We start from the raw sequence: 23,544 nt of genomic DNA on the forward strand, positions 1-23,544 counted from the left end.
AGGACTGAAAAATCATAATAATCTGAAAATCATAGTACAGGACGGGTTTTGCTTTCCTAGGAGCAAGGGTTATAATCTTTGAGAATGGTCTTTAGGATTCAGATTAGGGTAGCTGAGGAAGCTCATTGGTCAATCATGTCATGTTTGATCATGACTTTGGTGGGTCCAATACTGTTTAGGAGAGGAACTAAAATTTGAACCTAGTCCTCTTCAAACTCCTCATACCAAGATTATATAGGAGAGAGTGTGATCTCCCAGATGATGGAGTAGGGTTATTTGGCCATTTGATATTGCTGTTTATTTGAATTCATTAACCCTTTATAAAAGCTAATGGATATTATGTGGTTAAAAGCACCTGGGGTTTAGTCATGGCTCCTAAGAGTGAGGGGGAGGAAGGTAGATGATGGAGGCTCAAGCTGATAGCAATAGAGAAGAGAATACTCTAATCTATATAGCCACTCTGGGAGTGGCTCTATAGAGGCTCTGGGAAATTGCTGAAACATATTTATGAAAACTGGAATATTTTTACACATTTTAAATAATTTATTTATATAAAGAACTCATTTGATTTTAAAAGTGTTAAGAGGAATGATTTTACATGTATAAATTCTAAGATTACTTGCCGTCATGGCAAGGGGAGGGAAGAGAGGGAGATACAAAAATATATACTCAAAATCTTACAAAATGAATGTTGAAAACTATCTTTATATGTAATTGGAAAAATAAAATCCCACAAAAAAGTGTTAAGAAGAAAGATAAAAAGGGCATAGAGCAGAAGATATGTCCCATGTTAGTATTCATTGGGAAATTGGGATATTTTGGTTCTTCTGGATTAGAGAGAAGTTTTTTTTAGTCACATAAAATTTTTTTTAAAAAATCATCATAACCTATATCTATATTTAGACAACCCCACCAAGAAAACAAAAGAGTACCAGAGGAAAAGAGACAAAGGTACACAAGATAGAGGGGAACCAATAGGATATCCAGTTTAGGCCACGACCCCCTCTCCTCTTTGTAATGTTTATAATCTTGTGGTCAGAGAGAGCAAAAGGTTCCCCTCTGTAAACACACAAGCTTTATGGCAAGGTAGATGGGCATTCCTATCCCAACCCAACAATCAAGACCTTGGAGAGGTCTTACAGTTCTTTTAAATGTGGTTTTGAATTTTAGTGAAGGATGGATAGTTAAAACAACAACAACAGCAACAAAAAACCTAAACCACATAAGCTTTAATGCAATTCATATTTTACAGAGAAATGAAGATCCTAGAAGTAAGGTGGCTTGCCCCATAATTAACCAATATATGTCAGGGCTTGGATCAATGTCTCCTGACTCTGGGACCAGTTCATTTCCAACTTCATCACTCTGATATCCCTATTTAATGGAGATAAAGAAATTATCTCTTCCAGGGAATATACCTAATATTGTAGATCATAATGTTTTTCATAAATTATGGTTCTTAGATGAACGTATTGTTTTCCTCAGTTGATCTTAGTCACCTAACAGCTGGCATCTGAATAACACTTTAATGCGTATAAAGTACTTTTCAAATATTCTCTTATTTGATCCTTCCAATAACTCTTGGAGGTAGTTGTTATCATTATAACCATTTTACAGAGGAAGAAACTGAGGCTAAGAGAGGATGTGATTACTGAAGCTGGCTGTGAACTTACTCCAAGTTGTAGGTCACCTAGATGCATTTTATATGGGTAAGGTACATTTCTAAAGTAAGAAGACTGACCTTATTAGCCCCATGATACCATGGAGGTATAGTACTTAAAAAATGATCATAGATCCATATGTACCTGAGAAAATGAAATTTGCTACAGAGCTCTGCTTTCCAAGCCTTACACACTTAGCTATTCATGTCTTGGGTAGTGTTGTGACACTCCGCCATATGTGACTAGTTACCATAGCATTTGACTCAAGTACATATTTACCATAGCAACCCAGGATTCTGTCCCACTGCTAATGCTGAGGAGAAGTAGAGTTTTTAGAAATTACACAGGCAGAATCAAATATAAAGGTTGGCAATTTCCCCTGAATCTTCCTTATTTATTCCTTGTTTATTTTTTATTTTTAAATAGCATGTCCTCTCCTGGCTCTCTTGCAGACTTAGGCAGTGACCCATTCTTTTCTGTTCAGAATTTAAACATCATTGCCAGAACATTTATTATATTTCTGAACTGGAAAAGAGTGAATGTTGTATATTTTGTCTTCCTTCTTTCTTTCTTTCTTTTCTTTTTTTTTTTGTGTGTGAAGGTGTGGGAGAGTTTGCTTCATTTTGGAGTGTGGGAGAATCTGTCTTGTACTAGATGTGGGAGAGTCCACCTCATTCTCAAGTGGGAGATATAAGCAAATGAAATTAAAGGTTGGTTCTCTACACAAGAGCAACTAATTGGTGTGATGAATGTAGTGTGATGAATGTGAGTTTCTATTGGTTTCTTTTGCTTTAACAGCTCACTGCTTCAGACACTAGGAATGAGACCAACCCCCCTCCCCATCCCTCCACCTCCAGGTTTTTTAATTCTTTTCCCCTCAGCTCTTGCTCTATTTTCCACTCAGCTCAGTTGTATTGATCTCATCACTTATACTTAACAGAAGGGGTTGGTAGAGTTTCAAGTCACCTCTGGACTTCTATGACACCGGTTCGCAAATACAAATGAATAAATTCATATGAGGCAAATAGTTGGATTGAGATCACAGAAATCATTTTATCACTGAAGAGATCACTGAAGTCATTTTATAGATAAGGAAGCTAAAACTCAGGGAGATAAAGAGACTTGTCCAAGGTCACATAGGCAGTAAATATTAATGGTCATATTTGAATCTAGGTTCTGACTCCAAAACTAGTGCTCTTTCTATTTTGCCACTTGATATTTTCATTCTTTAATAGAGAATAAGTAATTTCTTGACCAATTTTTGTTGGCTTGTCTTTAAGTAGCAGCTTAGAATAATCAGGTCCTAGATATGGGGTCAGGAAGACCTGGATCTGGATCTGAGTTGACAATGGAAAAATAATATGTCAATCAGATCCTTCATTATGGATATCAAAACCCAAGTAAGGTACCACAACATCAAAACAGTCTTTAGGTTTGGCTGTAACAGTATATTGGACAGGCAGTTCAGAGAAAGCTAAAGAGTAATGACTTTAGAGAGAGAGACAGAAACAGATAGAGACATAGATATAGAGATAGCAATATAAGTATAAAGATAGAGAGAGGTAAAGGGAGAGAGAGATAGACATAAATATATATATATATACATATATATGGTTATAGAGGTAAAGATAGAAGTAGAGATGAAGGTAGAGAGAGATATAAGTATAGATATAATATTATGGCACATAGAAGTGGATAAAAAGATAAAGAGATCATAGAAATAGATAAAATATATATATAGATGTAAATAGAGAAATTTTGAAAGGCAGATGTATATAGGTATATGTAAATACATACATTTATAAAATAAATGTTAGAAACTTCAAGATCATGCTGATAATAAAATATTTTTTCTTCCCTTAATATATATATCAACTCAAAGCAAGGAGAGATTATATAAGAAAAAATAACTTGGAGGGTAAATTTTTTTATAAGAATAGGAGTAAAAACCAATCCAAAAGTGCTCTTATTATTTTCATTAGTTATTATAGCTCATTCTAAATGTATAATTTCATATACAAATATATATATATATATATGGGGGGGGTGGGGGGAATGCTTTTGGAATAAAGAAGATCCATTGCCTTAAGTTCAAACCAGGCCTCAGACATTTACTAATTGGGTGACCCTGGGCAAGTAACTTAACTCTGCCTCAGTTTCCTCATCTGTAATATGAACTGGAGAAAGAAATGTCAAACCACTTCAGCATCCCAGATGGGGTCACAAAGAGTCAGATACAATTGAATAGGTCAGACTTTGTGCTAGGTGCTCTAAGTATGGGGAAAGGTTCAAACAATCTCTGCCCTCAAGGAGTTCACATTTAATGGGAGAGGCAACATGGAAATGATTACTGTTTATTCATTGAAATCATATTTAGAATGATTTGGAAATAATCTCAGAGGGAAGACATGAAGAGAAATTGAGAACGGCTTCTTATAGACTATGTATTTTTAGCTGACTAACCAGAGAAACTAGGAGGCAGAGACAAGGAGAGAACATTTCAGGCAAAGGAGGCAGTCAGTGAAAATGTATGGAGTCTGCGGTGGCTAGGTGGCGTAGTGGATAAAGCACCGGCCCTGGAGTCAAGAGTACCTGGGTTCAAATCCGGCCTCAGACACTTAATAATTACCTAGCTGTGTGGCCTTGGGCAAGCCACTTAACCCCATTGCCTTGCAAAAACCTAAAAAAAAAATGTATGGAGTCTGGAGATGAGATGTATTGTTCAAGGAATAGCAAGGAGAGCAGTGAAACTGGATTGATGAGTACATCAAAGGAAATAAAATGCAAGGTGACTAGATAAGTAGCAAAGGAACAGGCTATCAAAGGCTTTAAAAGTCAATCTGAGGATTTTGTATTTGTTCCTGGAGGTGATAGGAAACCCCTAGAATTTACTGAATAGAGGAGCAAGATGGTCAGAACTGTGCTCTATCTAGGAAGATTTCTCTGACAGATGAATGGAGGGTGGATTGTAGAGGGGAGATGCTTGAACTAGGGCCATCAACTAGAAGAATACAGCAATAGTCTAGGTGAACAGTGATGAATCTGAACCAGAGTGAAGGCAAATGAATAAAGTGAGGCTTAGTGAGAAATAAAGTGACTTATTCAGGGTGACACAGCTTGTATTAGAGACAGAGTTTGAACTTAACCCAGTACCCTAAACTTGAAGCCCAGTATACTAAACCCTGTATCATCTAGCTGCTCTTAGTTTGTTATTTTTCTTCAGTCATTTCACTCTGTCCAACTTTTCATGACTTCATTTGTCACTTTCTTATAAGAGATACTAGATTGGGTTTGCTATTTCCTTCTTTAGTTCATTTGATAGATGAGGAAACTGAGGCAAATAGAGTTATGACACTTATCCTGGGAGACTCAGCTACTAAGTGTCTGAGGTCAGATTTGAATCTTCCTGACTCCAGACCCAGCACTCTATTCAATGTGTCATCCACCTGTCCTAAAAAATATAACATTAAATGAGAACCAGCATGGTACAGTGAATAGGGAATATGAAGTTGGTCTCAGACTGATGAACCCTAGTTCAGTTTGACGTTCTGCCTCAAATATTAACTAGTTATATGATCCTAAGATGCATAGTGGAAAAGAAGATGCCAAAATTCATTGGTAGAAAGAGTTTCCATATCTACAAGATATCTATGTCAATGAAATGACAAATTCATTTCTTATCCCTATCATTAGTGATTTGTGCTTGTGAAATTTTATTGAAATCATATGATTATGTCCTTGAACCCTAGCTCTGATATTTAGTGTCTATAGAAACTTAGGTAATTCTTGGGAACTTATTTTCTTATTCTTGAAAAACAGGGCATCATTGGATTAAATGATCTCCAATGTCCACCTCTAAAGCACATGATGCATGTTCCTTGAGGTAATAAACTCTCTCTCTTGCATGCACACATGCTCTGTCTGTATATATATATATATATATGTATAAATGTGTATTTATACACACATTTAAATAAATATACATATATACACACACATACACATTCAGACCTTTAGGGAACCCCCAGTAGAGAAATGCTCTTTGTCAATGAAGACTCACAACTGCCCTACAATTGACACTACTCACAATTGCCCTACAATTGGGGCACTGAGAACTCAAGGTGATTTGCCCATTGTCACAGCCAAGAGTGGCAGAGGTAAGGCTTGATGCATGGTTTTTGCCATTGATTCTCTGCTCACTCTTTCGGTCTCCTATTGATAGCTATTACAGATCAATCTATGTCATCTCATTGAATTCTCATATAGAGCAAAGTCTGTGAAATAGATGGGGTAGCCATTATTATTCCCATTTTTCAAATAAAGAAAATGACAAAGTTTAAAAGACTGACTCAGAGTTAAAGAAAAGGGCAGGACTTGACTTTAGTGATTTTGACTTTATTACCTTCTCTTTTCACTGAGCAATGCTAAAAGAAATTGACTGTCTGAATTCCAAAAGCAAAGATAAATTATGTTTGGATTATCCATAGCATTACTCCCATCTATTAGCAGGGGAATCTGGAGTTAATCATCTAACAGAAAGACTGAAAGAATGTAGCTAATGTAGATAATGTATGAACTCATTGGAAGTTCTCAAGCATCACCCCCTAGAGCAAGTGGATGCTAACTTTCAGCACCACCTTCCTATAGCTCTCTCCTGGCAATTTCATTTCTAAAGCAAGTGAAACTAAATAACAATTGTCCCACTAGGGAAAACACTGGTAATGCTTGTTATTCTTTCAGGATCTGTGAAAACTGCTTTCATTGTACATGACCACTTATACCTGTCTTGAGTAAATATAAATGGAATTGACAACATGCTTCAAAACAATTATATGCTATGCATCCAAGATTAAAAGAAAAGCAGGAAAAAAATGGGAAACAATTTTTACAACTAGTGTTTCTGATAAAGGTCTCATTTCTCAATTATATAGAGAACTGAGTCAAACTTAAAGAAAAATTCAAATTATTCCTTAATGGTCAAAGGATAAGAACAGGGAGTTTTCAGACAAATAAATTAAATGACTATAGTCAAATGAAAAAAATGGTCTAAATCACATTATTTGGAGAAATGAAAGTGGAAATAACTCTGCAAAGGAAAATGATAAATGTTGAAGGAGACATAGAAAAATTGGGATACTAATGCATTGTTGGTGAAGTTGTAAATGAATCCAACCATTGTTGAGAACAATTTGGAACTATGCCCAAAGGTCTATAAAATTGTACTATAAAACTTTTGATATGGCAAACAGTAATGGATCTGTATCCCAAAGAGATCATAAAAAAGGGGAAAAGACTCAAATTTATAACAATATTCATAGTAGCTCTTTTTGTGTTGGCAAAGAATTAGAAACTGAGGGAATGTTCATCAATTGAAGAATGACTGAAAAAGCTGTGGTAGATGAATGTAATGGAATCCTACTGTACTATAAGAAATGATAAGCAGGTGAATTTCAGAAAAAACCTGGAGAGATTCATATTAATTGATGCTAATTGAAGTGAGCCAAACCAGTAGAATACTGTTACAGTAACACTGTGAAGATTAACTATGTTTGACTAAGCTCTTCTCAGCAATATAATGATGCAAAATAATCCAAAAGACATATGACAGAAAATGCTAGCCACATCAAGAGAATCATAGAATCTGAATGCAGATCTAAGCATATTTTTTCACTTTTTCATTTTAAGTAGCTTTTTTGTCCTGTTTATTCTTTCACAATTGTACTAATACAGAAACATGTTACCATGAATGCACATGTATAACTTATATCAGACTGTTTGGTGTCTTGGGGAGAGGCAAGGGAATAAAAATTTGGAACTGAAAATGTTAAAAAATAAATGTAGAAAATTATCTTTACATGTAATGGGAAAATAAAATTCTATTTACAAAAAAGAACTTTAGAATAAATGAATTAAATTCATAAAATATCAAGGGATAAAAATCAATTACATTCTTTTAAAAATTATCATGCCCTAAAGGGTGTCAGCATAGGAAGGGATGGAAACAATTCACACTAGTAACAATACACTTCTATGAATGCATTCTATATGAGAGCTCTCACAGAATGCAGAAAAACACATTAATAGTAAAACTGACCTCTGCTTATAAAATGGAATCCTGTGGTTTGGGTTATAAAGAGTTATAAAAGGAACTAATTATTTAATGCACATTTGGATTTCTCCTTTTCATTCATCTGAAACCAAACAAGTAAGAACATGCCTTCTATTCCAGAGATATTAAAGAGGTTTTGCTAAGGGATTCAAATAAACACGTGTTCAAAGGAATGTTACTTCATTCCATTAAAATCCTTTGACATCTGAAGAAAATTTTCATATGGCATAAAGTTATTAGGTTTAGAATTGGAAGGGACCTTAGGGATCATCCTGTCTAATTCTTTCATTATACAAAGAAGAGAAGTGAAGCACAAAGAGAGTAATGTCATTTGACCAAAGTTTTATAGGTAGTAAAAGTTTTCCAGTCTGAATTTCTGGAAAATCTGGGTGTGTAAAACTTATGGGGATAGATGTAAAGATTATCTTTATCGATGTAAACCTCAAATCCCTTGAACTAAAATTTCTCATTCTTTCTCATGTATATAGTTCTTTCCCACTAGCATTCAATTGTGGGTGATAAAGATGAGATAACACTGCCTGTGATTACAGCAGCTTCAATATGACTTATCTGGCTAAGCAATTATAAATGTACACTTTCTAGTGTGTTGTGTGCATTTAGGAAGGTTCATGGTATTGTAAGAAAAAAACAGGGTGGGACTAGAGTCGAGAATATTTGAGTTTAAATACTCACTTAATGAGTATGTGCCATTGGGTAAATCACATGTGTCTGCCTTTAGTTTCCTCAAATGTAAAATGGGGATCATAATAGTTTCTACTTTCCGAGTTATTTTGAAGATCAAATGATACAATATTTGTACATTGCTTATCACAGTGTCTGCCATTTGTTTCTGTCTTTCTCCTCTTTAGCTATATATCTCATAAGGATTTATGGCCCCGAATTTGGGCTTACTTAAAAGGATCCAGAACTTCAACATTCCAGGAGAATTTGTATAAGAGTGTAGAGAATCTGTGCAGGATGATATCCACACTAATCATTGAAAATAACAATCGACATATCTATCACAGTGAGAGTTCTTATAAACCTATTAAATCATTCCACCTCATTTAAAGTATGAGTCAAGATACTAAAACCTGAATCCTTAATTAAATGAAGCTTCTATTAATTCAAATAATCAATAACTTTAGGAAATTTGAGGTGTCAAAGATCTCTTTGGAAATTCAACCAGACCTATAATCTCCTGAGAAAAGTATTTTAAAATGAATACATTTTTAAAAATAGAATTGCAGAGAAAACCAATTAATTAAAATTTACTTATCAAAATAGTTTTAAAAAGTAAGCAAGACCAATATCAAAACCCCTAGACTACAATCACCTAAAACACTGTCTCTAATATTCATTAAAATGTCAAAAAAATTTCCTTTCCCTTTATATCTTTGTTTGTTGAGTGAACGAATAAATAGCTGAATCAAAGTTTTATTGGATATCTACTATGCATTTAGTAAAGTACTAAAATGATATTAACAGTTGCTTCTAAACAGGCAACATAGACTGTTATTTTCCTGTAACTTTCCATCCTTAGCCTCTTTTCCTCAGTCCAGCCATTTAAACTTTTCCTCCCCAGACACAATGATCTCTGTGCTCTACATGTACTCTCCAGTTTGTCAATTCTCATTATCATTTTGGGTAACTGTCTAGAGAGGACAGTAAGGACGTCTTCTCTGTGTTCCAGTCTGAATTCCAGCAGAGTCTGGGGTGTGAAACCTGTGGGGATATTCCACTCATAAAAGAATCATTCTCTCCTAGTTTGACTAGGATTTTTAAAATTTTCTTTAAACTGCTAGTGCGTGTCATTAATAGTTTTTCTTCCTCGACATTCAGGAGGCTGCTCAAGCACTGATCTCTCTTCAAATTTTGTTATTATGAACAGTATGACCTATTATCAGAGACATAGCCTATCCCTGAATTAGTCCATCTGCTGAGAGAGCCAACTTTCCACAGGGATCACTGGGGTACGGTCAGGATCTACAGAGAATCAGATTAAAAACCCTGCAAAGGTGATGCCAGGTTTCTGTAATCACCTGTTCCATTCCCCATATCTCAGAGAAGAGGAGCCCTAGGCTAAATTACCCTCCATCCTGCCAAGAGACAATCTTCAAGTTAATAGTAAATCCATGTTAGCTGAGTCCTAGGCTCACTGGGGATGTTGGAAACAAGGACTACAGGGGCCAGATTCTGCCAGAAATCATTTGTAATCTCAAAGCAGTCATCCATTCTCACTTTGGGCTGCAGCTGCTCAATTCTATGGCCTCACAAACCATCAAATTAGAATGAATCCCCTCCTCCCACTCCCATTTCTGGTGTGATTGGTTAAGTGCAACTCACCTACAGATTTAGGAGACAGTCCCAGGCTAGCCAGTGAATAGTTTAGTTCCATTTTAAAGCAGAGTCTAAGCTGAGCCATTTGTGAGGAAGGGTTGAAAAAATTGATGGCAAGATCCCTCCCAATTCTAAGAGACTACAGACAGTTCTGTGATGTTACATGATCCATATCAATTCATGTTGTCCAAGAGAACTTTGTCATCAGAGGAAGGATAATAGGAAAAAGATGGTCCAGTCATGTGGCAAGGATAAGTAATAAAACAGCCCCTATGCTCTCTTTTATATCTTAGTGATATAAGAGGAAAGTAAGGAATGCCTCCTGTAACAAACTTATGAAAGTTCATGACAGCTAACAAGTCAATAAACATTTCTTAAATGCTTATTAAATTCCAAGAACTATTCTAAATAAATTCTGGCAAACAAAAATTAAAAACAGTCTCTGTCCTCAAGGAGCTCAAAATACAATGGCAGAGATGATATGCAAAAACTATATACAAAAAAGAAATATGTGAGCTATATTTAGACATATAATATGTAATATGTACATACAGATAATATGTGCTTACAAACGTGTATTACCACATGCACACACATGTGTACTTGTACATATATATATATATATATATATATATACATAAATGTATATATACATAGACAATTTTTTAATTGCAGGTAATCCCAAAGGAAAGGCAGTAGCATAAAGAGCATTGGGAAGTCTTCTTACAGAATGTGAAATTTTAGCTGACACTTAGATGAATCTATGATGGCCAGGAGGCAGAGGTAGGGAGGAAAAGAATTCCAGGTATGTGGAATGACCACTGAGAATCATACAGTGAATAGATAGAATGTCTTTTGAGAAGAATAGCAGAGATCATTGTCACTCTATTTAAGAGTGCATGGAGGGGAATATGGTATAAGACTGGAAAGGTAGGGTATCAAGAATTTTAAAAGACACACTGAGGATTTTATTTTTGAACCTAGAGGTAACAGCTACTGGAGTTGACAGAATAGTCGAGTTACATGGTTAGACCTGTACTTTCAGAGGATCACTTTGGTAGATGAGTGGAAGATGGATTGGAGAGACTTGAAGTTAGGAGACTAATAAGTAAGTTACAGCAGTAGTCCAGGTATGAGGTGATAAGGGCAGTCACTAAACCTATGGTAGTTTCAGAGCAGAGAAGGGTATGCATATCACAAAGGTGGAATCAGTATAATTTCTTAACTTATTAGATATGGAGAATAAAGGAGGTGAGAAAGTAAGGAATTAAGAATGAAACTTTGGTTACAAGTCTGATTAACTTTGAAAATGGTAGCACTCTTGACTGAAATAAAGCCATTCAGAAGAGGGGAATGGATGAGAAGAAAGATGAGTTAAGTTTTTGAAATGGTGATTTTAAAAATGTCTACAGGATACCCACTCACACAGGATGAATAGGCATGGTTTGGTTGCAATCTGTTTTGCTGGAGGAAATACATACAGCAATGAGATCATAGATCCATAGGGATATCGAAAGGACTAAGAAGAATGGCAGATGCTGGATAACTTGTTTTGGAGATACACAGCCTGAGAATAAAATTTCATATGGGTGATATTCTTCCTTTTGAGAATAGTTATGCTGACTATTCATATCCTCTAGCACCATTAACAACTGCATTTGTTGGAGTACCTTGAATCTACAAATTGGGTAAAGGATATAGTAGCTTCCCCCTACAAGAACTGAGCATGCTGTTTTTGGTACATTATGAAAGTTTTAAAGATGAAAACTTCAATATTTTTTGTAACTATAGAAGTTATCTTCCTAATTTCCAATGCTAACAGTACTCAATTTAGTTTACAATTTCCCAAGATTGAAATTTGGATTTCTTGGGAGCTAGCAATAGTCCTTTAGCAAATGAATTACTTGTGTATGCATCTTCCCCCTTCAAATATCATGATGTCATAAAAACAAAAAAAGATTTATTTCCCATTTCTCTGTATGAAGTTATTACAGGCAGTGATATCTACTTTGTTTTTTTTTTTACCATTACATGTATCAAGAATAGTGTTATCTTTGTTTCCTGTTCCTCAAAATATACAAAAGGCTAAAATATTACTAGCTAGAAAGTTCATACCAACAGATTGGCCAGTATGAGCCTGGCATAGAGTGACTGTGAGAATCCATATACAAAATATTCTCCTTGACAATTTCTTTGCCAAGCTTTTCCTGGATGTACTTGATAAGATGTGTTGGACACAAATGAACAAACATTCAAATATTTTTCTCTCTTAGAAATGTAAGTTAATGTCCTAACAGGGCAAACTCTATAGATAGGAGATCTAATCCTGAATTTTTACTATTTTTAATATATTGTCAAGAGCAGGGTCATCATTTAATATTCAACAGATTAGTAAAGCACTTTTTAAGTATTAGTTAATTAGGCTCACTAGTCTTTGTTCAGCCTCCTAGCAATGTTGGATCAAGTTCATTCTTTTGGATAGAGAAATTGAAACATTTATTAAACAAAGAAAGGTGATTTATGAAATAAATTTGCCAAAGGATGCCAGAGATGAGAACAAAACACCCTCTTTGGGCAAAGGAGTAAACAAGATAATGAGGGGGATTTGTTCCTTTTGTAATTTCTCACCAAAATAAAATCTCACCATCTTTACAGCATATTGTATATGTTTTCTCAGAATGCTGGACATATGCCAAAGGCACAGATTTTGGGAGAAGTCCTACTCTTATTTTTAACATTCATTCTTATTAATTCACCCTATCAATAACTACTTATTTTTTATTTAAAACAATATTTTAGGGGCAGCTAGGTGGCACAGTGGATAGAGCACTGGCTCTGGAGTCAGGAGTAGCTGAGTTCAAATCCAGCCTCAGACACTTAATAATTACCTTGCTGTTTGGCCTTGGGCAAACCACTTAACCCCATTTGCCTTGTGAAAAAAACCTAAAAAACCCCCAATATTTTAATTAGCAAAAATCTACATTTTCTTCCTGTCCCCTTAATTGAGATGAAAAGAAAAATAAACTCCTTATTACCAATATTATTAGTGAAGGAAAACAAATTTCTGCATTTAGAATACATTTATAAATTGGATAGATATGTATATATAAAATAATTTTTCATATGTGTGCATTTATAAACATGTACATATATGTCTCATTCTACATTCTGAATCAATGCTCTATTAGGAGATAGGTAGCATTTAATAGCTACTATTGAGAGTCTTTTGAGGATATGGCACTTCATTAATACTTGGCACTCCACCCTGGCACATACTAGGTATTTAACAAATATTTATGATGCTGTTTAAAAGGTTATTTCCTCTATATAACTATGAGCTTCCCAATCAGTAATGATCTTCTTTCTCCCTCTAACTCACTCAGCACTTTGCTTTTTTAATTCTCTGATGCACTTATTTAACACTGAGATTTTGCTACCTTCCAAATTCTAGACTTAAGGAAGGAAAGGACAATGCTTCATTTAAATTGCTCATCTCTCCCAGTAGCTGAAAATAATATACTTCATATAATAAACATTTAAATATCAATTGAATGAATAAGAGGAAATCATCTATCTAGTCACGAAGCACTATCCTAGGTACTGAAACAGATGTAAAGAATCATGGAGCACAATCTCTACCTATTACAGTTATACAGAAAATAAATATTTTATGGTATATACCCCCCCAAAGCAGCTAGATGGGGAAGCAAATAGAGCCCAGGCTTAGAGTCAGGAATATATGAGTTCAAATATGACTCAGACCCTTACTTGATGTGTGACCCTGGCCTTGTAACTTTGCTTCCTCATGTATAAAATGGGGAAGAAAATGATAAACCACTCTATTATCTTTCCTAAGAAAACATGAAATGGGGTCATGAAGAGGTAGTCAAGACTGAATGAACAACAACATAAAGTACCCCCCCACCCCAAATCATGCAGGATTTTACAGGAGGGTGTATCTGGGCTGGCTAAGCAACAAGTCATGGTGTCTGCCTTCAAGGAACTTACTGTCTTGTAGAGAAGAGGGGAAGCCCAGGTTAAGAAATTAAAGGACAACTCTATATTATATAAGATCAGATGACACATTGTGAGGCCCACTAAGAACACATTATATCAGTTCTGGGTAACATTTACCAAACACCCACAGTATGGGGCTAAAGAAGGCACTAACTGTCAGGAGGTAGCTTCCTCCTCAGCTCCTCCTTCCATTTTGTGGGCACTACTCAGTGTGATTTATTAAAAACTTTAACAAGGAATTTATCTCTATAGTGACCTTGATTGTGGGCTTATGACATCTGCAATCTTTAGAATTGGAAGAGAAAAATCAATGTGGGGGTGAGCAATACCCTTTAAAGCCTATAAATTAAAAAAGCTTAATCATCTCTTCATCATTGTTTAATCTCCTGAGAGACAGATTTTCCAACAATAAACACTGCATTGGAAAGTTATATTCTTTAACTTTGCACAAAATGTTTACGATTATTATTTCAACAAGAATGTGCCTAACCTTCTCTTCCTCACTCCCTACCCTCAGTCTGAATATGCTCATTTCTGATCTCCAAGTCACAAAATCCTGTTTCTTTTTCTATGATATATTTTATAGGCCATCCTGTAGGACATAGATTAGACTTCTCTTCTGAGACAAGTTTCACAGAAACAGTCTCTGTATAAAAATTAGCTTCATGAAAATTAGAGCTACTTAAATTGAATGGAATAGGTGCCTTGAAAAGTAGTGAGTTCTATATACCTGGAGATCTTCAGGAAGAGACTATATGACCCTTTATTAGGGAAGTTGTGACAGAGATTTCTATACAAGAACATATGGTACTGTAGGCCCCCAAGAACTCTTTTAGCTCAGAAACAATGTGATTTAAACTGATGAAGAATATTTAATGCAATGGATTTAGAGCAGGACCATCCTGGGGTCTAGCTACTATTCACCATTTGGGTGACTCTGAGGAAAATCTTTCATCAATCTGAGTCTCTGTTCCCTTAATCTGTAAAACAAAGGGTACTGGACTAGAGGATCCTTTCCAGATCTATGTTTATCACATTGTTTTCTCTCAACATTTTGTGTGGAATCTTCTTTATCAGCAAAGGAGCATTGTTTTTCTGGAAAAAATAGGAGCAATTAGTTTCAGGTATACTATACTGTAACCAATGATAAAGAGTTTCAATGGCTCCTACTGTTTACCTTCTGGTTTCTCTTCTGCCAGCCAGACTAATTTCAGTCTCTGATAACTACAGAGAGAATCTCATGCAAAAAAAAAACCATCATTATGATTTTGGGGTGATTAGTGGGTGATTTCTGAAACTTCTGTTGAGTATCCCTGTTATTTCATATTTATTACTATCCAACATCTGAAAGTCTAATGGCCAGTCAGTCCCATTACCATGACCTGTTGTTTTCCCTAATCTCTTTTTATATATTAACAGGCTATTGAACAAGTTATTCTTCACTATTATTTCTCAATGTTTGCAATTTTTACTATATCCTGAGGCATTTCAAAAAAGCCTTAACATATTTGCAGTTCGATGCGCTACAATGGCCATTGCCTTTTTGAAATTATAGCAAGTCTTAGGAGCAAAGCAATTCATTTTTGCCACAACTAAATAAGAAAAGTTCCGAGTTAACTTCTTGAAATTTTCCTCACACTAGTTTGTGGGCACAAACCGTATATTCAAGAATCATACGCTCTGGAATCTGTGTTATTGGCCTCTTTGCTGCTCCTTTCACAAGAAACTTATCTCCAACATCCAAGAATTCATTCTCACCAGCTGTTCCCCAGACCTAAGTTATTTTCCCTCCTTGTCTCTGCCTCATGGATGCTCTGGCATCCTTTAACTCTCTCTCTCTCTCTCTCTCTCTCTCTCTCTCTCTCTCTCTCTCTCTCTCTGTCTCTCTCTCTGTCTCTCTCTCTGTCTCTCTCTTTGTCTCTTTTTCTCTCGGTTTTTGCAAGGCAATGGGGTTTAGTGACTTGCCTAAGGACACACAGGTCCTCCTGACTCCAGGGCTACATCCTTTAGTTCTCAACTAAAATCATGTCATATTTGCACATGGCTTTTGTGTGTTATATGGTTGCATGCTGTTTCTATCAATAGATTGGGTAGGGATTATTTTTTTTCTTTATTTCCCTGGCACTTATCACAATGCTTCACACAAAACAGGAAATAAATAAATCTGTTAAATTCATCTATTTGACACAGTGCCTGGAATCCTGGACTTGGAGTAAGGAAGATTTGAGTTTAAATCTGGACTCAGACATTTACTAGCATTGTAGCCCAGGGAAAGTCATCTAATATCTGTTAGCCTAGTTTCTTTAACTAAAAATGGGAATCAGTAGCACCTACCTTCCCCAGCTGTGTGAAGATCAAATGAAATATTTGTGAAGTATTTGGTGAAGTTACTAGTATATGTTGATATTCAGTAATTTCAGTCATGCCTCATCCTTCTTGAACCCATTCAGAGTTTTCTTGGCAAATATATTGCAGTGATTTGCCATCTTCTTCTCCAAATCATTTGGGACATGAGGAACTAAGGCAAATAGGGTCCATTGAGTGACCTAGGGTCCCACAACTAGTAAAGGTCTGAGGTCAGATTTGAACTATGCCAAGGAATAGGTATTTACTACATGCCAGTTACCTTTTTTCCCCCAGTGGACTTAACCAAGAATGGGTTTAGACCTGCAGACTACTTTTAAAGTAGTCTTTGCCTTGTTTTTGTACCCATTTTCTCTAAAAGTTCCAGAATTAGAATTAGGTTCAGATTGTCCAATTCTAGATTTCTGCAATGCTGAGAGTGCTAGAATATGCAATTTCCTTTGCAAGCATTCAAGCCAACACTCTTTAATGACTGTGGGATTTTTATTGTATCTCATGGCATTTTTTTTAATGCACCACAGACTCACAGGAGTCCATAAAGCTATGCCCTCTTTCTCTTTTCCTATTTAAATATCTTGTGCTTAATCTCTACAAGAGACTTGATCATTGTATTTCACTGGGAAGCCCCAAATTCTCTATGAGCATTGGACTGAGAGAGTTTGGAGTCTAATTTTACCATTCAATTCCTATCTGAAATTGGGAAAACCATTAAAATAATTCTGAACCTTGGTTTCCTCACCTGTAATAAAAAAGAAGAGGTTTGACCAGCTAGGTTTTGTTCTATGGTTTATTCTTGAACACAATACTCTTGGGGCATTGTATCTCGTGTCCTTTAGACTTTCTAAAGTGTGAAGGACACTCTCAAAGTTAGCTGATAGCACTGCCAAAACACTGCTTGCCTGATGTTAGTTGTTCTCACCATACTTTTATTGTGATTTTTTCCCATATGCCTAGGAAATACTCTTTCTCTTGAAAAGCTCCTATCCTATTCTGAGAGATGTCAAATATAGTTATCAAATGTCCAAAACTATTAATAGTAAGTGTTACACCTGGGGCAAATGCTAAAAATGGTTCCCAGGGCAAATGGCATGAAGCATGCCCTCAGTTGGGGGTAGTGAGTAGGGCAGAACAAGGAGGGGGAAGAGCTTGCCTTAACTCAACATTAGGTAAATTCCTATTTTTAACTATTTTTACCTGCTAACTATATGCCAATCTTTATTCTTTTGATTTTATTGGGGGGGATGGGAGTGCTATAAGCATTCTTTTTAGATGATGCCTTCTAGATTTGCCAACCTGGAAAAATGCCCCAATCACCTTGCCCTAGTTATTACTCTACAGATATCAAATACCTTTAAATATCATCTCCTGCCTGCAGGGGGCAAGAATCAGGACATATATACTGTTGGACTTTTCCTTCCCTATTCATGAGGCCTTTTAGCATTATTGGTGGTAAAATCAGCTCTAAGGGACAGGACTTTGTCAGAGGTAGTGTAAAAAGAGTGAAGTTTAATTGCAGGAGTATGACTAAATACTTTGTTTGCCTGTCTATTCCCATATTTTGGAGTGATATTAAAATTAAGGGACTCTGGGTTGGCATGAACCCAGGCTTATCAGGCCTGGAACATTCCCCTCTACATTGCTTTCATTTTTAAATTACAAACTATTTTCCCCCTATTTTGTGTTATCTCATTATGGCCAATGTATTTTCATGTAAACTCAGACCTGGATGTGTTTCCCTGGTCTTGGATATTGAGTGATAGTCTATTTCTATCAATAGGAACCAAGCTGATCTGGCACAATGGATCATTAATTAGGGAAGAAGTGCCATCCTGAGGGTGCCTCTTTCACATTGGCTAGAAACTGACTACTGGAGTGTGAGAGATATAAGATATTAGAAATCAGAATCAACTTATACAGCTTTCCCAAACCCTTTTCACAAATGCACTGCTACCTAATTCGTCCATCTATTTCATGGGTGATATCTGAGGACAATGGGAAATGGAAGAGAGCAAGAGTCCATGAAGGAAACAAGAATAATCAATATAATGGATGGGAGGAGAGAAAAGAGCAAAGGTCCATAGATTTAGAGTTGAAGAGACCCTTCCTGGTTAATTCCTGTAACTTTATTTTTCTTTTAGTTTCTGCAAGGCAGTGGGGTTAAGTGATTTGTCCAAGATCACACAGCTAAGTAATTATAAAGTGTCTGAGGTCGGATTTGAACACAAGCCTTCCTGACTCCAGGACTGGTGCTCTATCCACTGCACCACCTAGCTGCCCTGCAACCCCATAACTTTAAAGATAAGGAAAGTAACATTCAGATACTTGACCAGAGTCACACTTTTTTTTAGTTTTTTTTTTTTTTTTGGTAAGGTGATGGGGTTAAATGGCTTGCCCAAAGCCACACAGCTAGGTAATTATTAAGTGTCTGAGGCCGGATTTGAACTCAGGTCCTCCTGACTCCTGGGCCAGTGCTCTATGCACTGTACCACCTAGCCACCCCCAGAGTCACATTTTTAATATATAATATATGTGAAATTTTGAACTGGCTCTTACTGAGTCTAACTTTAACACTCTTTGTACTATGTTATGTTACCTCTCCAGAGAAAGTCAGAGGAGAGAATATAACATGAGATGAGGGGTCAGAAAGTAGAAGGTCCTGATAGAAATTAGATTGTGGAAAAAATGACTCAGCATAAGACTTGGCAATGCAACACAGAAAAAAACATTCAAAGAGATCCATCCCCACATATATAAGTGTTATCCTAGACTTAAACTTAAAAAAAAAATCTGTGATAGTATTGATATGGCTCATCCCTCTAGCTGTGCAGAATATAATGGTTTGAGTCATCCTCTATGACCTTGCTTCTATCATATGAAAACTACTCAACATGGCAGGAATTATCTATATTAATATCATTAATAAACATCAATATTAATAATTATATGTATATAATATTTTAAGGTTTGAAATACACAATATATATATATATATACATATATATATATATATATATTGTCCTCACAACAACCCTGGGATGTAGGTACTATTTTTATCTCTATTATATTGATGAAGAAACTGAGGCAGACGTTAAATGACTTGCCCAAAGTCCAAAAGCCAGTGAGTGAATAACTGAAGTAAGCTTTGAACTCAGTACTTCTTGACTACAGGTTCAGCTATCTAACCATAGCATCACTTAGCTACCCTTATATATCAGATTCCAATGTGACTACTTGGAAATGACAAGCTGGAGTGTCTCAAGGAGGATGAACAGGATGATGAGGAAATTTGAAGTTATATTAGACACAGTTCAAGACACTGGGGATGTTTTGCCTGAAGAAGTGAAGACGTTATGAGTAAATGAAGACTATTTTTAAATATATTATTTGAAGTTCTGTTATATGGAAGAGGAATTACATTGATTCTACATGACTCCAGAGCCTAGTAGCAGGGAAAAAAATGGAGTTATAGGGACACAGTTTGTGATCAAAATTAAGCTATCCTGAAATGAAATTGGCTATCTTACAAAGTTCCCTATCATGGGGGTCTGGGGGATTTGCAAGCGGAAAACCAATTCTAGGAGACATTTATGTATCATTTGGAAGGTTTGAACAGATGACTTCTAAGGTTTTTTCTGACTCTCAGATTCCATTCATAGATCAATCAGTCAAAAAATATTTATCAATTGTCTACAATGTGCCAGGACCTGTATTAGACACTGGAGATCACAAAGTAAAGTAACAGTTACTGCCCCTGAGGGGCTGATATTTTACTGGGGAAACTATACTTCTGTTAAATGATCATTTGTAATGAATCAGAATTGTACCAACAAAAAAAACCCAACAACAACACAGTAAGCAGAATTTTGCCAAGATAAGGAAAGGAAAATGACAACAACACTAACCAAGAAAGACTAAGGTAAGGAGTAAAATCTTTCAAGAATGGACTATTGATTCAGAAGCAGTTAGCGAGGTACATAGTCTATAGAATGCAGGACCTGGAGTCAGGAAGATAACTTCATGAGTTCAAATATGGACTCAGATACTTATTATCTGTTTGACCCTGGGCAAGTCACTTAATCCTATTTACTTCAGTTTCCTCATCTGTAAATGAGATGGAGAAAGAAATAACAAACCACTCCATTATGCTTGCCTAATAAACCCCAAATTGGACCAGATGTCATATATTACTGAAACAATGAATTCAAGGATGAAGGATTTAACTCAATCAAGTCAGAGGTTAGAAGAGAAAAGATAGGTATTTGAGCTAGGCTGAAGAAAGATTCTGATCATAGAATCAGAGAATTATAAGACTTAAGAGCTAGGAAAAAGGCTTGGTGAATAGAGTGTTCCTGGAATGGAAACCAGGGACAATGTGATCAATATTTGGAAGGCTGAGGGCTGCTGCTAGGGTAGGTTTGTTCTTAGTCCAGGTTCTAAATTTGAAAACATTCCAGAAAAACCTTATCTTCTTTGATAATAATGAAGGTCAGTGTGATTCCATGGATAGAGGTATGGACTTGAAAACAGACAAATCTAAATCCTATTTCAGATCCTTAGTAGCTCTGTGACCCTGGAAAAAGTCACTTAACCTTTTTCAATCTCAGGGTTTTTTTGGTCTTTTTTTATCTATAAAGAGGGAATGATAATAATAATAGTGACTACTGAACAAGTTAACTGAGGGGTTCAAATGAGACAACAGATGACAGTATTTTATAAACCTTAAAGAGGTATATATCTCTTATTACTGTTATTGATATTATTTTTATAATACTCTACCAGGGCAACATGGAAGTGAAATCTGCCTAAAACTAATGTCATAAAGAAATACTTCCTCCTCACCCCTACCCTAACCCCCAGGCTTCCATTCCTACACTCCATGCTATGGTAACTATATGTAGCAGAGAAAGACCTCTTCCTAGAACTGCCCAAAGAAGACACTTGCTTTGTAATCAAACCCTGTACTGTTGCAAAGAATTTATCTCACTCAAAACAACTGATACAATATCTGTCTTTTTCTTAAGAAATGGTAGTTTAGTGGGATTTGGTTTGAATCTTAGCTCTGCAACTTCCTACCTCTGTGGCTTAGAAATATCATTTGCCTTCTGTAGGAATCAGTTTCTTCATTTGTAAAATGTAGGAGCTATAATAGATGACAAAGAAAGAGAGAAGAAAAGAAAAAAAAAAAGAAGAGAGTTGATGATGATGAACAGAATGGTGATAACAGATATACAAACAGATAGATAAAATATTCATTAAATATGGTCTCTATGGCAGTAACTGTGCTAAGCACTGGTGATGTGAATATGAGAAAGCAAGACTTCCTTAAGAGAAGCAATTTTCAAAGAACTTATACTCAAATGGTTGAAGACAACATTTGATGTGGATTTGAAAATAGTAGAGAGTTGGGAAGTAGTGTGATGGCCTTAGCTCTGGTAAGATAAGTTGTTGAAGATGAAGGAGGTAGAAGGCAAACTCCAGGCTATAGGTAGTGATAGGATGAGTATGATGGTCTGAGTAGAGAAGAATGGTATAACTAGGGCAGGGAAGAGCTGTAGAGTATTGGGTCCTAACAAGAGAAGACAAATGGTTACCTAAAAGAGAGAGAGAGCCTTTTGCACTGAATACAGGTTGTTGGAAGGGAAAAAATGGGCATAAGGAGTGTGTAGGTCTTTGAATCTCTAAGATAAGGCAAAAGCTCATTTATGATAGCTGGAAACTAGTGTATTGCAACAGAAATCTCAATAGTCCTTCAGCTTCTAGTATCTCTCCAATAAATCTAACTTGCATAACAATAAGTGCAGGTGGATTATGAAACATAATTAGCTAGGGTGGAGAGAAACAAATTATGGTAGGTCTTGAAAACTATGCAGAAGAGTTGAGCATTGACATGAGAGGCACTCATTCAAATACAAAAAGGAATTGATGAAAATAGTATGCTAGAAAGACTGATACAGCCACAGTAGACAGGTTAGATGAAACAACAGACAGCAGGGAATTACTGTAATAAGTCACTCATGAAGTAATAAGGAATATTGGAAGCTGGAATGAAGAAGAATCTGAGAAATATTTTGGAATGAAAAGGGAGAAAAAAGGTAATCAAAGAAAATAGATTGAGTAGAAAAATGATTACAAAGAACAACAACCAAGACTCCTGCATTTCATTTAATGGGAACTTGTCACCCAACCTAATGGTAGATAAGATGATGTAACAGACCATTGCTGTATTCCCTTATTCTGCTCTCCAAATAACTTATATATATATTTCTTTTACTAGGTCATTGGGCTGCTCATATGTAATCTATCTTTGAAGCTAAGGAATTCTGTCTTTGGCAAGGAGAAGCAGAGTGAGAAAGGCTAGGGCAAAAGCCACAGTTAAATTACATCAGCATCCAAGTACCCAATGGAGAATAAAAAAGGCAATTCTAGTCTGGAGCATCCTCTGCAAAACCCAGCTTTGGACCTAGGATAGTCATAAAAATGGAGGCTTGTAGTTTATTGATGCAATAAAAGGAACACTAACTTGGTTGTCAAGAATTCTGTATTGTCATTCTAGATCTGCAACTTACTAGCTACAAGATCTTCAACAAATAAATTTACCTTTTGAGACTCAGTTTACTCATGGTAAAATGAGGGATCACAGGGTCAAAGCTTTAGTTGGGAGGGAGGGAGGGATATCATTGATATATAGTCAAAAGATGATGTATTTAAAGTTATCTGGAATCTATCTGGTCCATTCTCCTCAACTTATAGAAAAGGAAAATGAGATGCAGAGAAGATAAGTGACTTATCTATGGCCATTAGGTATTAAATGACAAAAATAATATCAGAACCCAGATTCTATGAATTTGAACCCTCTAATTTATTATTTTATTAACATAGGCTTACTACATCTTTGTAAATAATAATAGTTATCAAATATAAAGTCTTATAGTTTATAATGCCCATGTCATATATTATTTTATTTGATTCTTACCATAACCTTGTTATGTAGGTTCTAATTGTTAAAACTGAGATAGAACAAAGTTAAATGACTTGGCTATGGCCACATAAAAA

The 23,544-nt window shown here is 35.8% G+C and overlaps 1 protein-coding gene and 1 long non-coding RNA gene across 2 annotated transcripts in view; one reads left to right on the forward strand and one right to left on the reverse strand.

The window, feature by feature from the left end:
* Window positions 1-23,544, reverse strand: part of LOC141508420 (disks large homolog 2) — a 2,787,507-nt gene that overhangs the window by 1,712,014 nt on the left and 1,051,949 nt on the right. The window lies entirely within an intron of this gene.
* Window positions 1,949-23,011, forward strand: LOC141508417 (uncharacterized). The gene is made up of 3 exons (XR_012474405.1): window positions 1,949-2,026; window positions 8,640-8,797; window positions 22,766-23,011. It is a non-coding gene; the product is annotated as an uncharacterized LOC141508417 (long non-coding RNA).

The sequence above is a fragment of the Macrotis lagotis genome, chromosome 1, assembly GCF_037893015.1.
Source record: "Macrotis lagotis isolate mMagLag1 chromosome 1, bilby.v1.9.chrom.fasta, whole genome shotgun sequence".
NCBI lineage: Eukaryota > Metazoa > Chordata > Mammalia > Peramelemorphia > Peramelidae > Macrotis > Macrotis lagotis.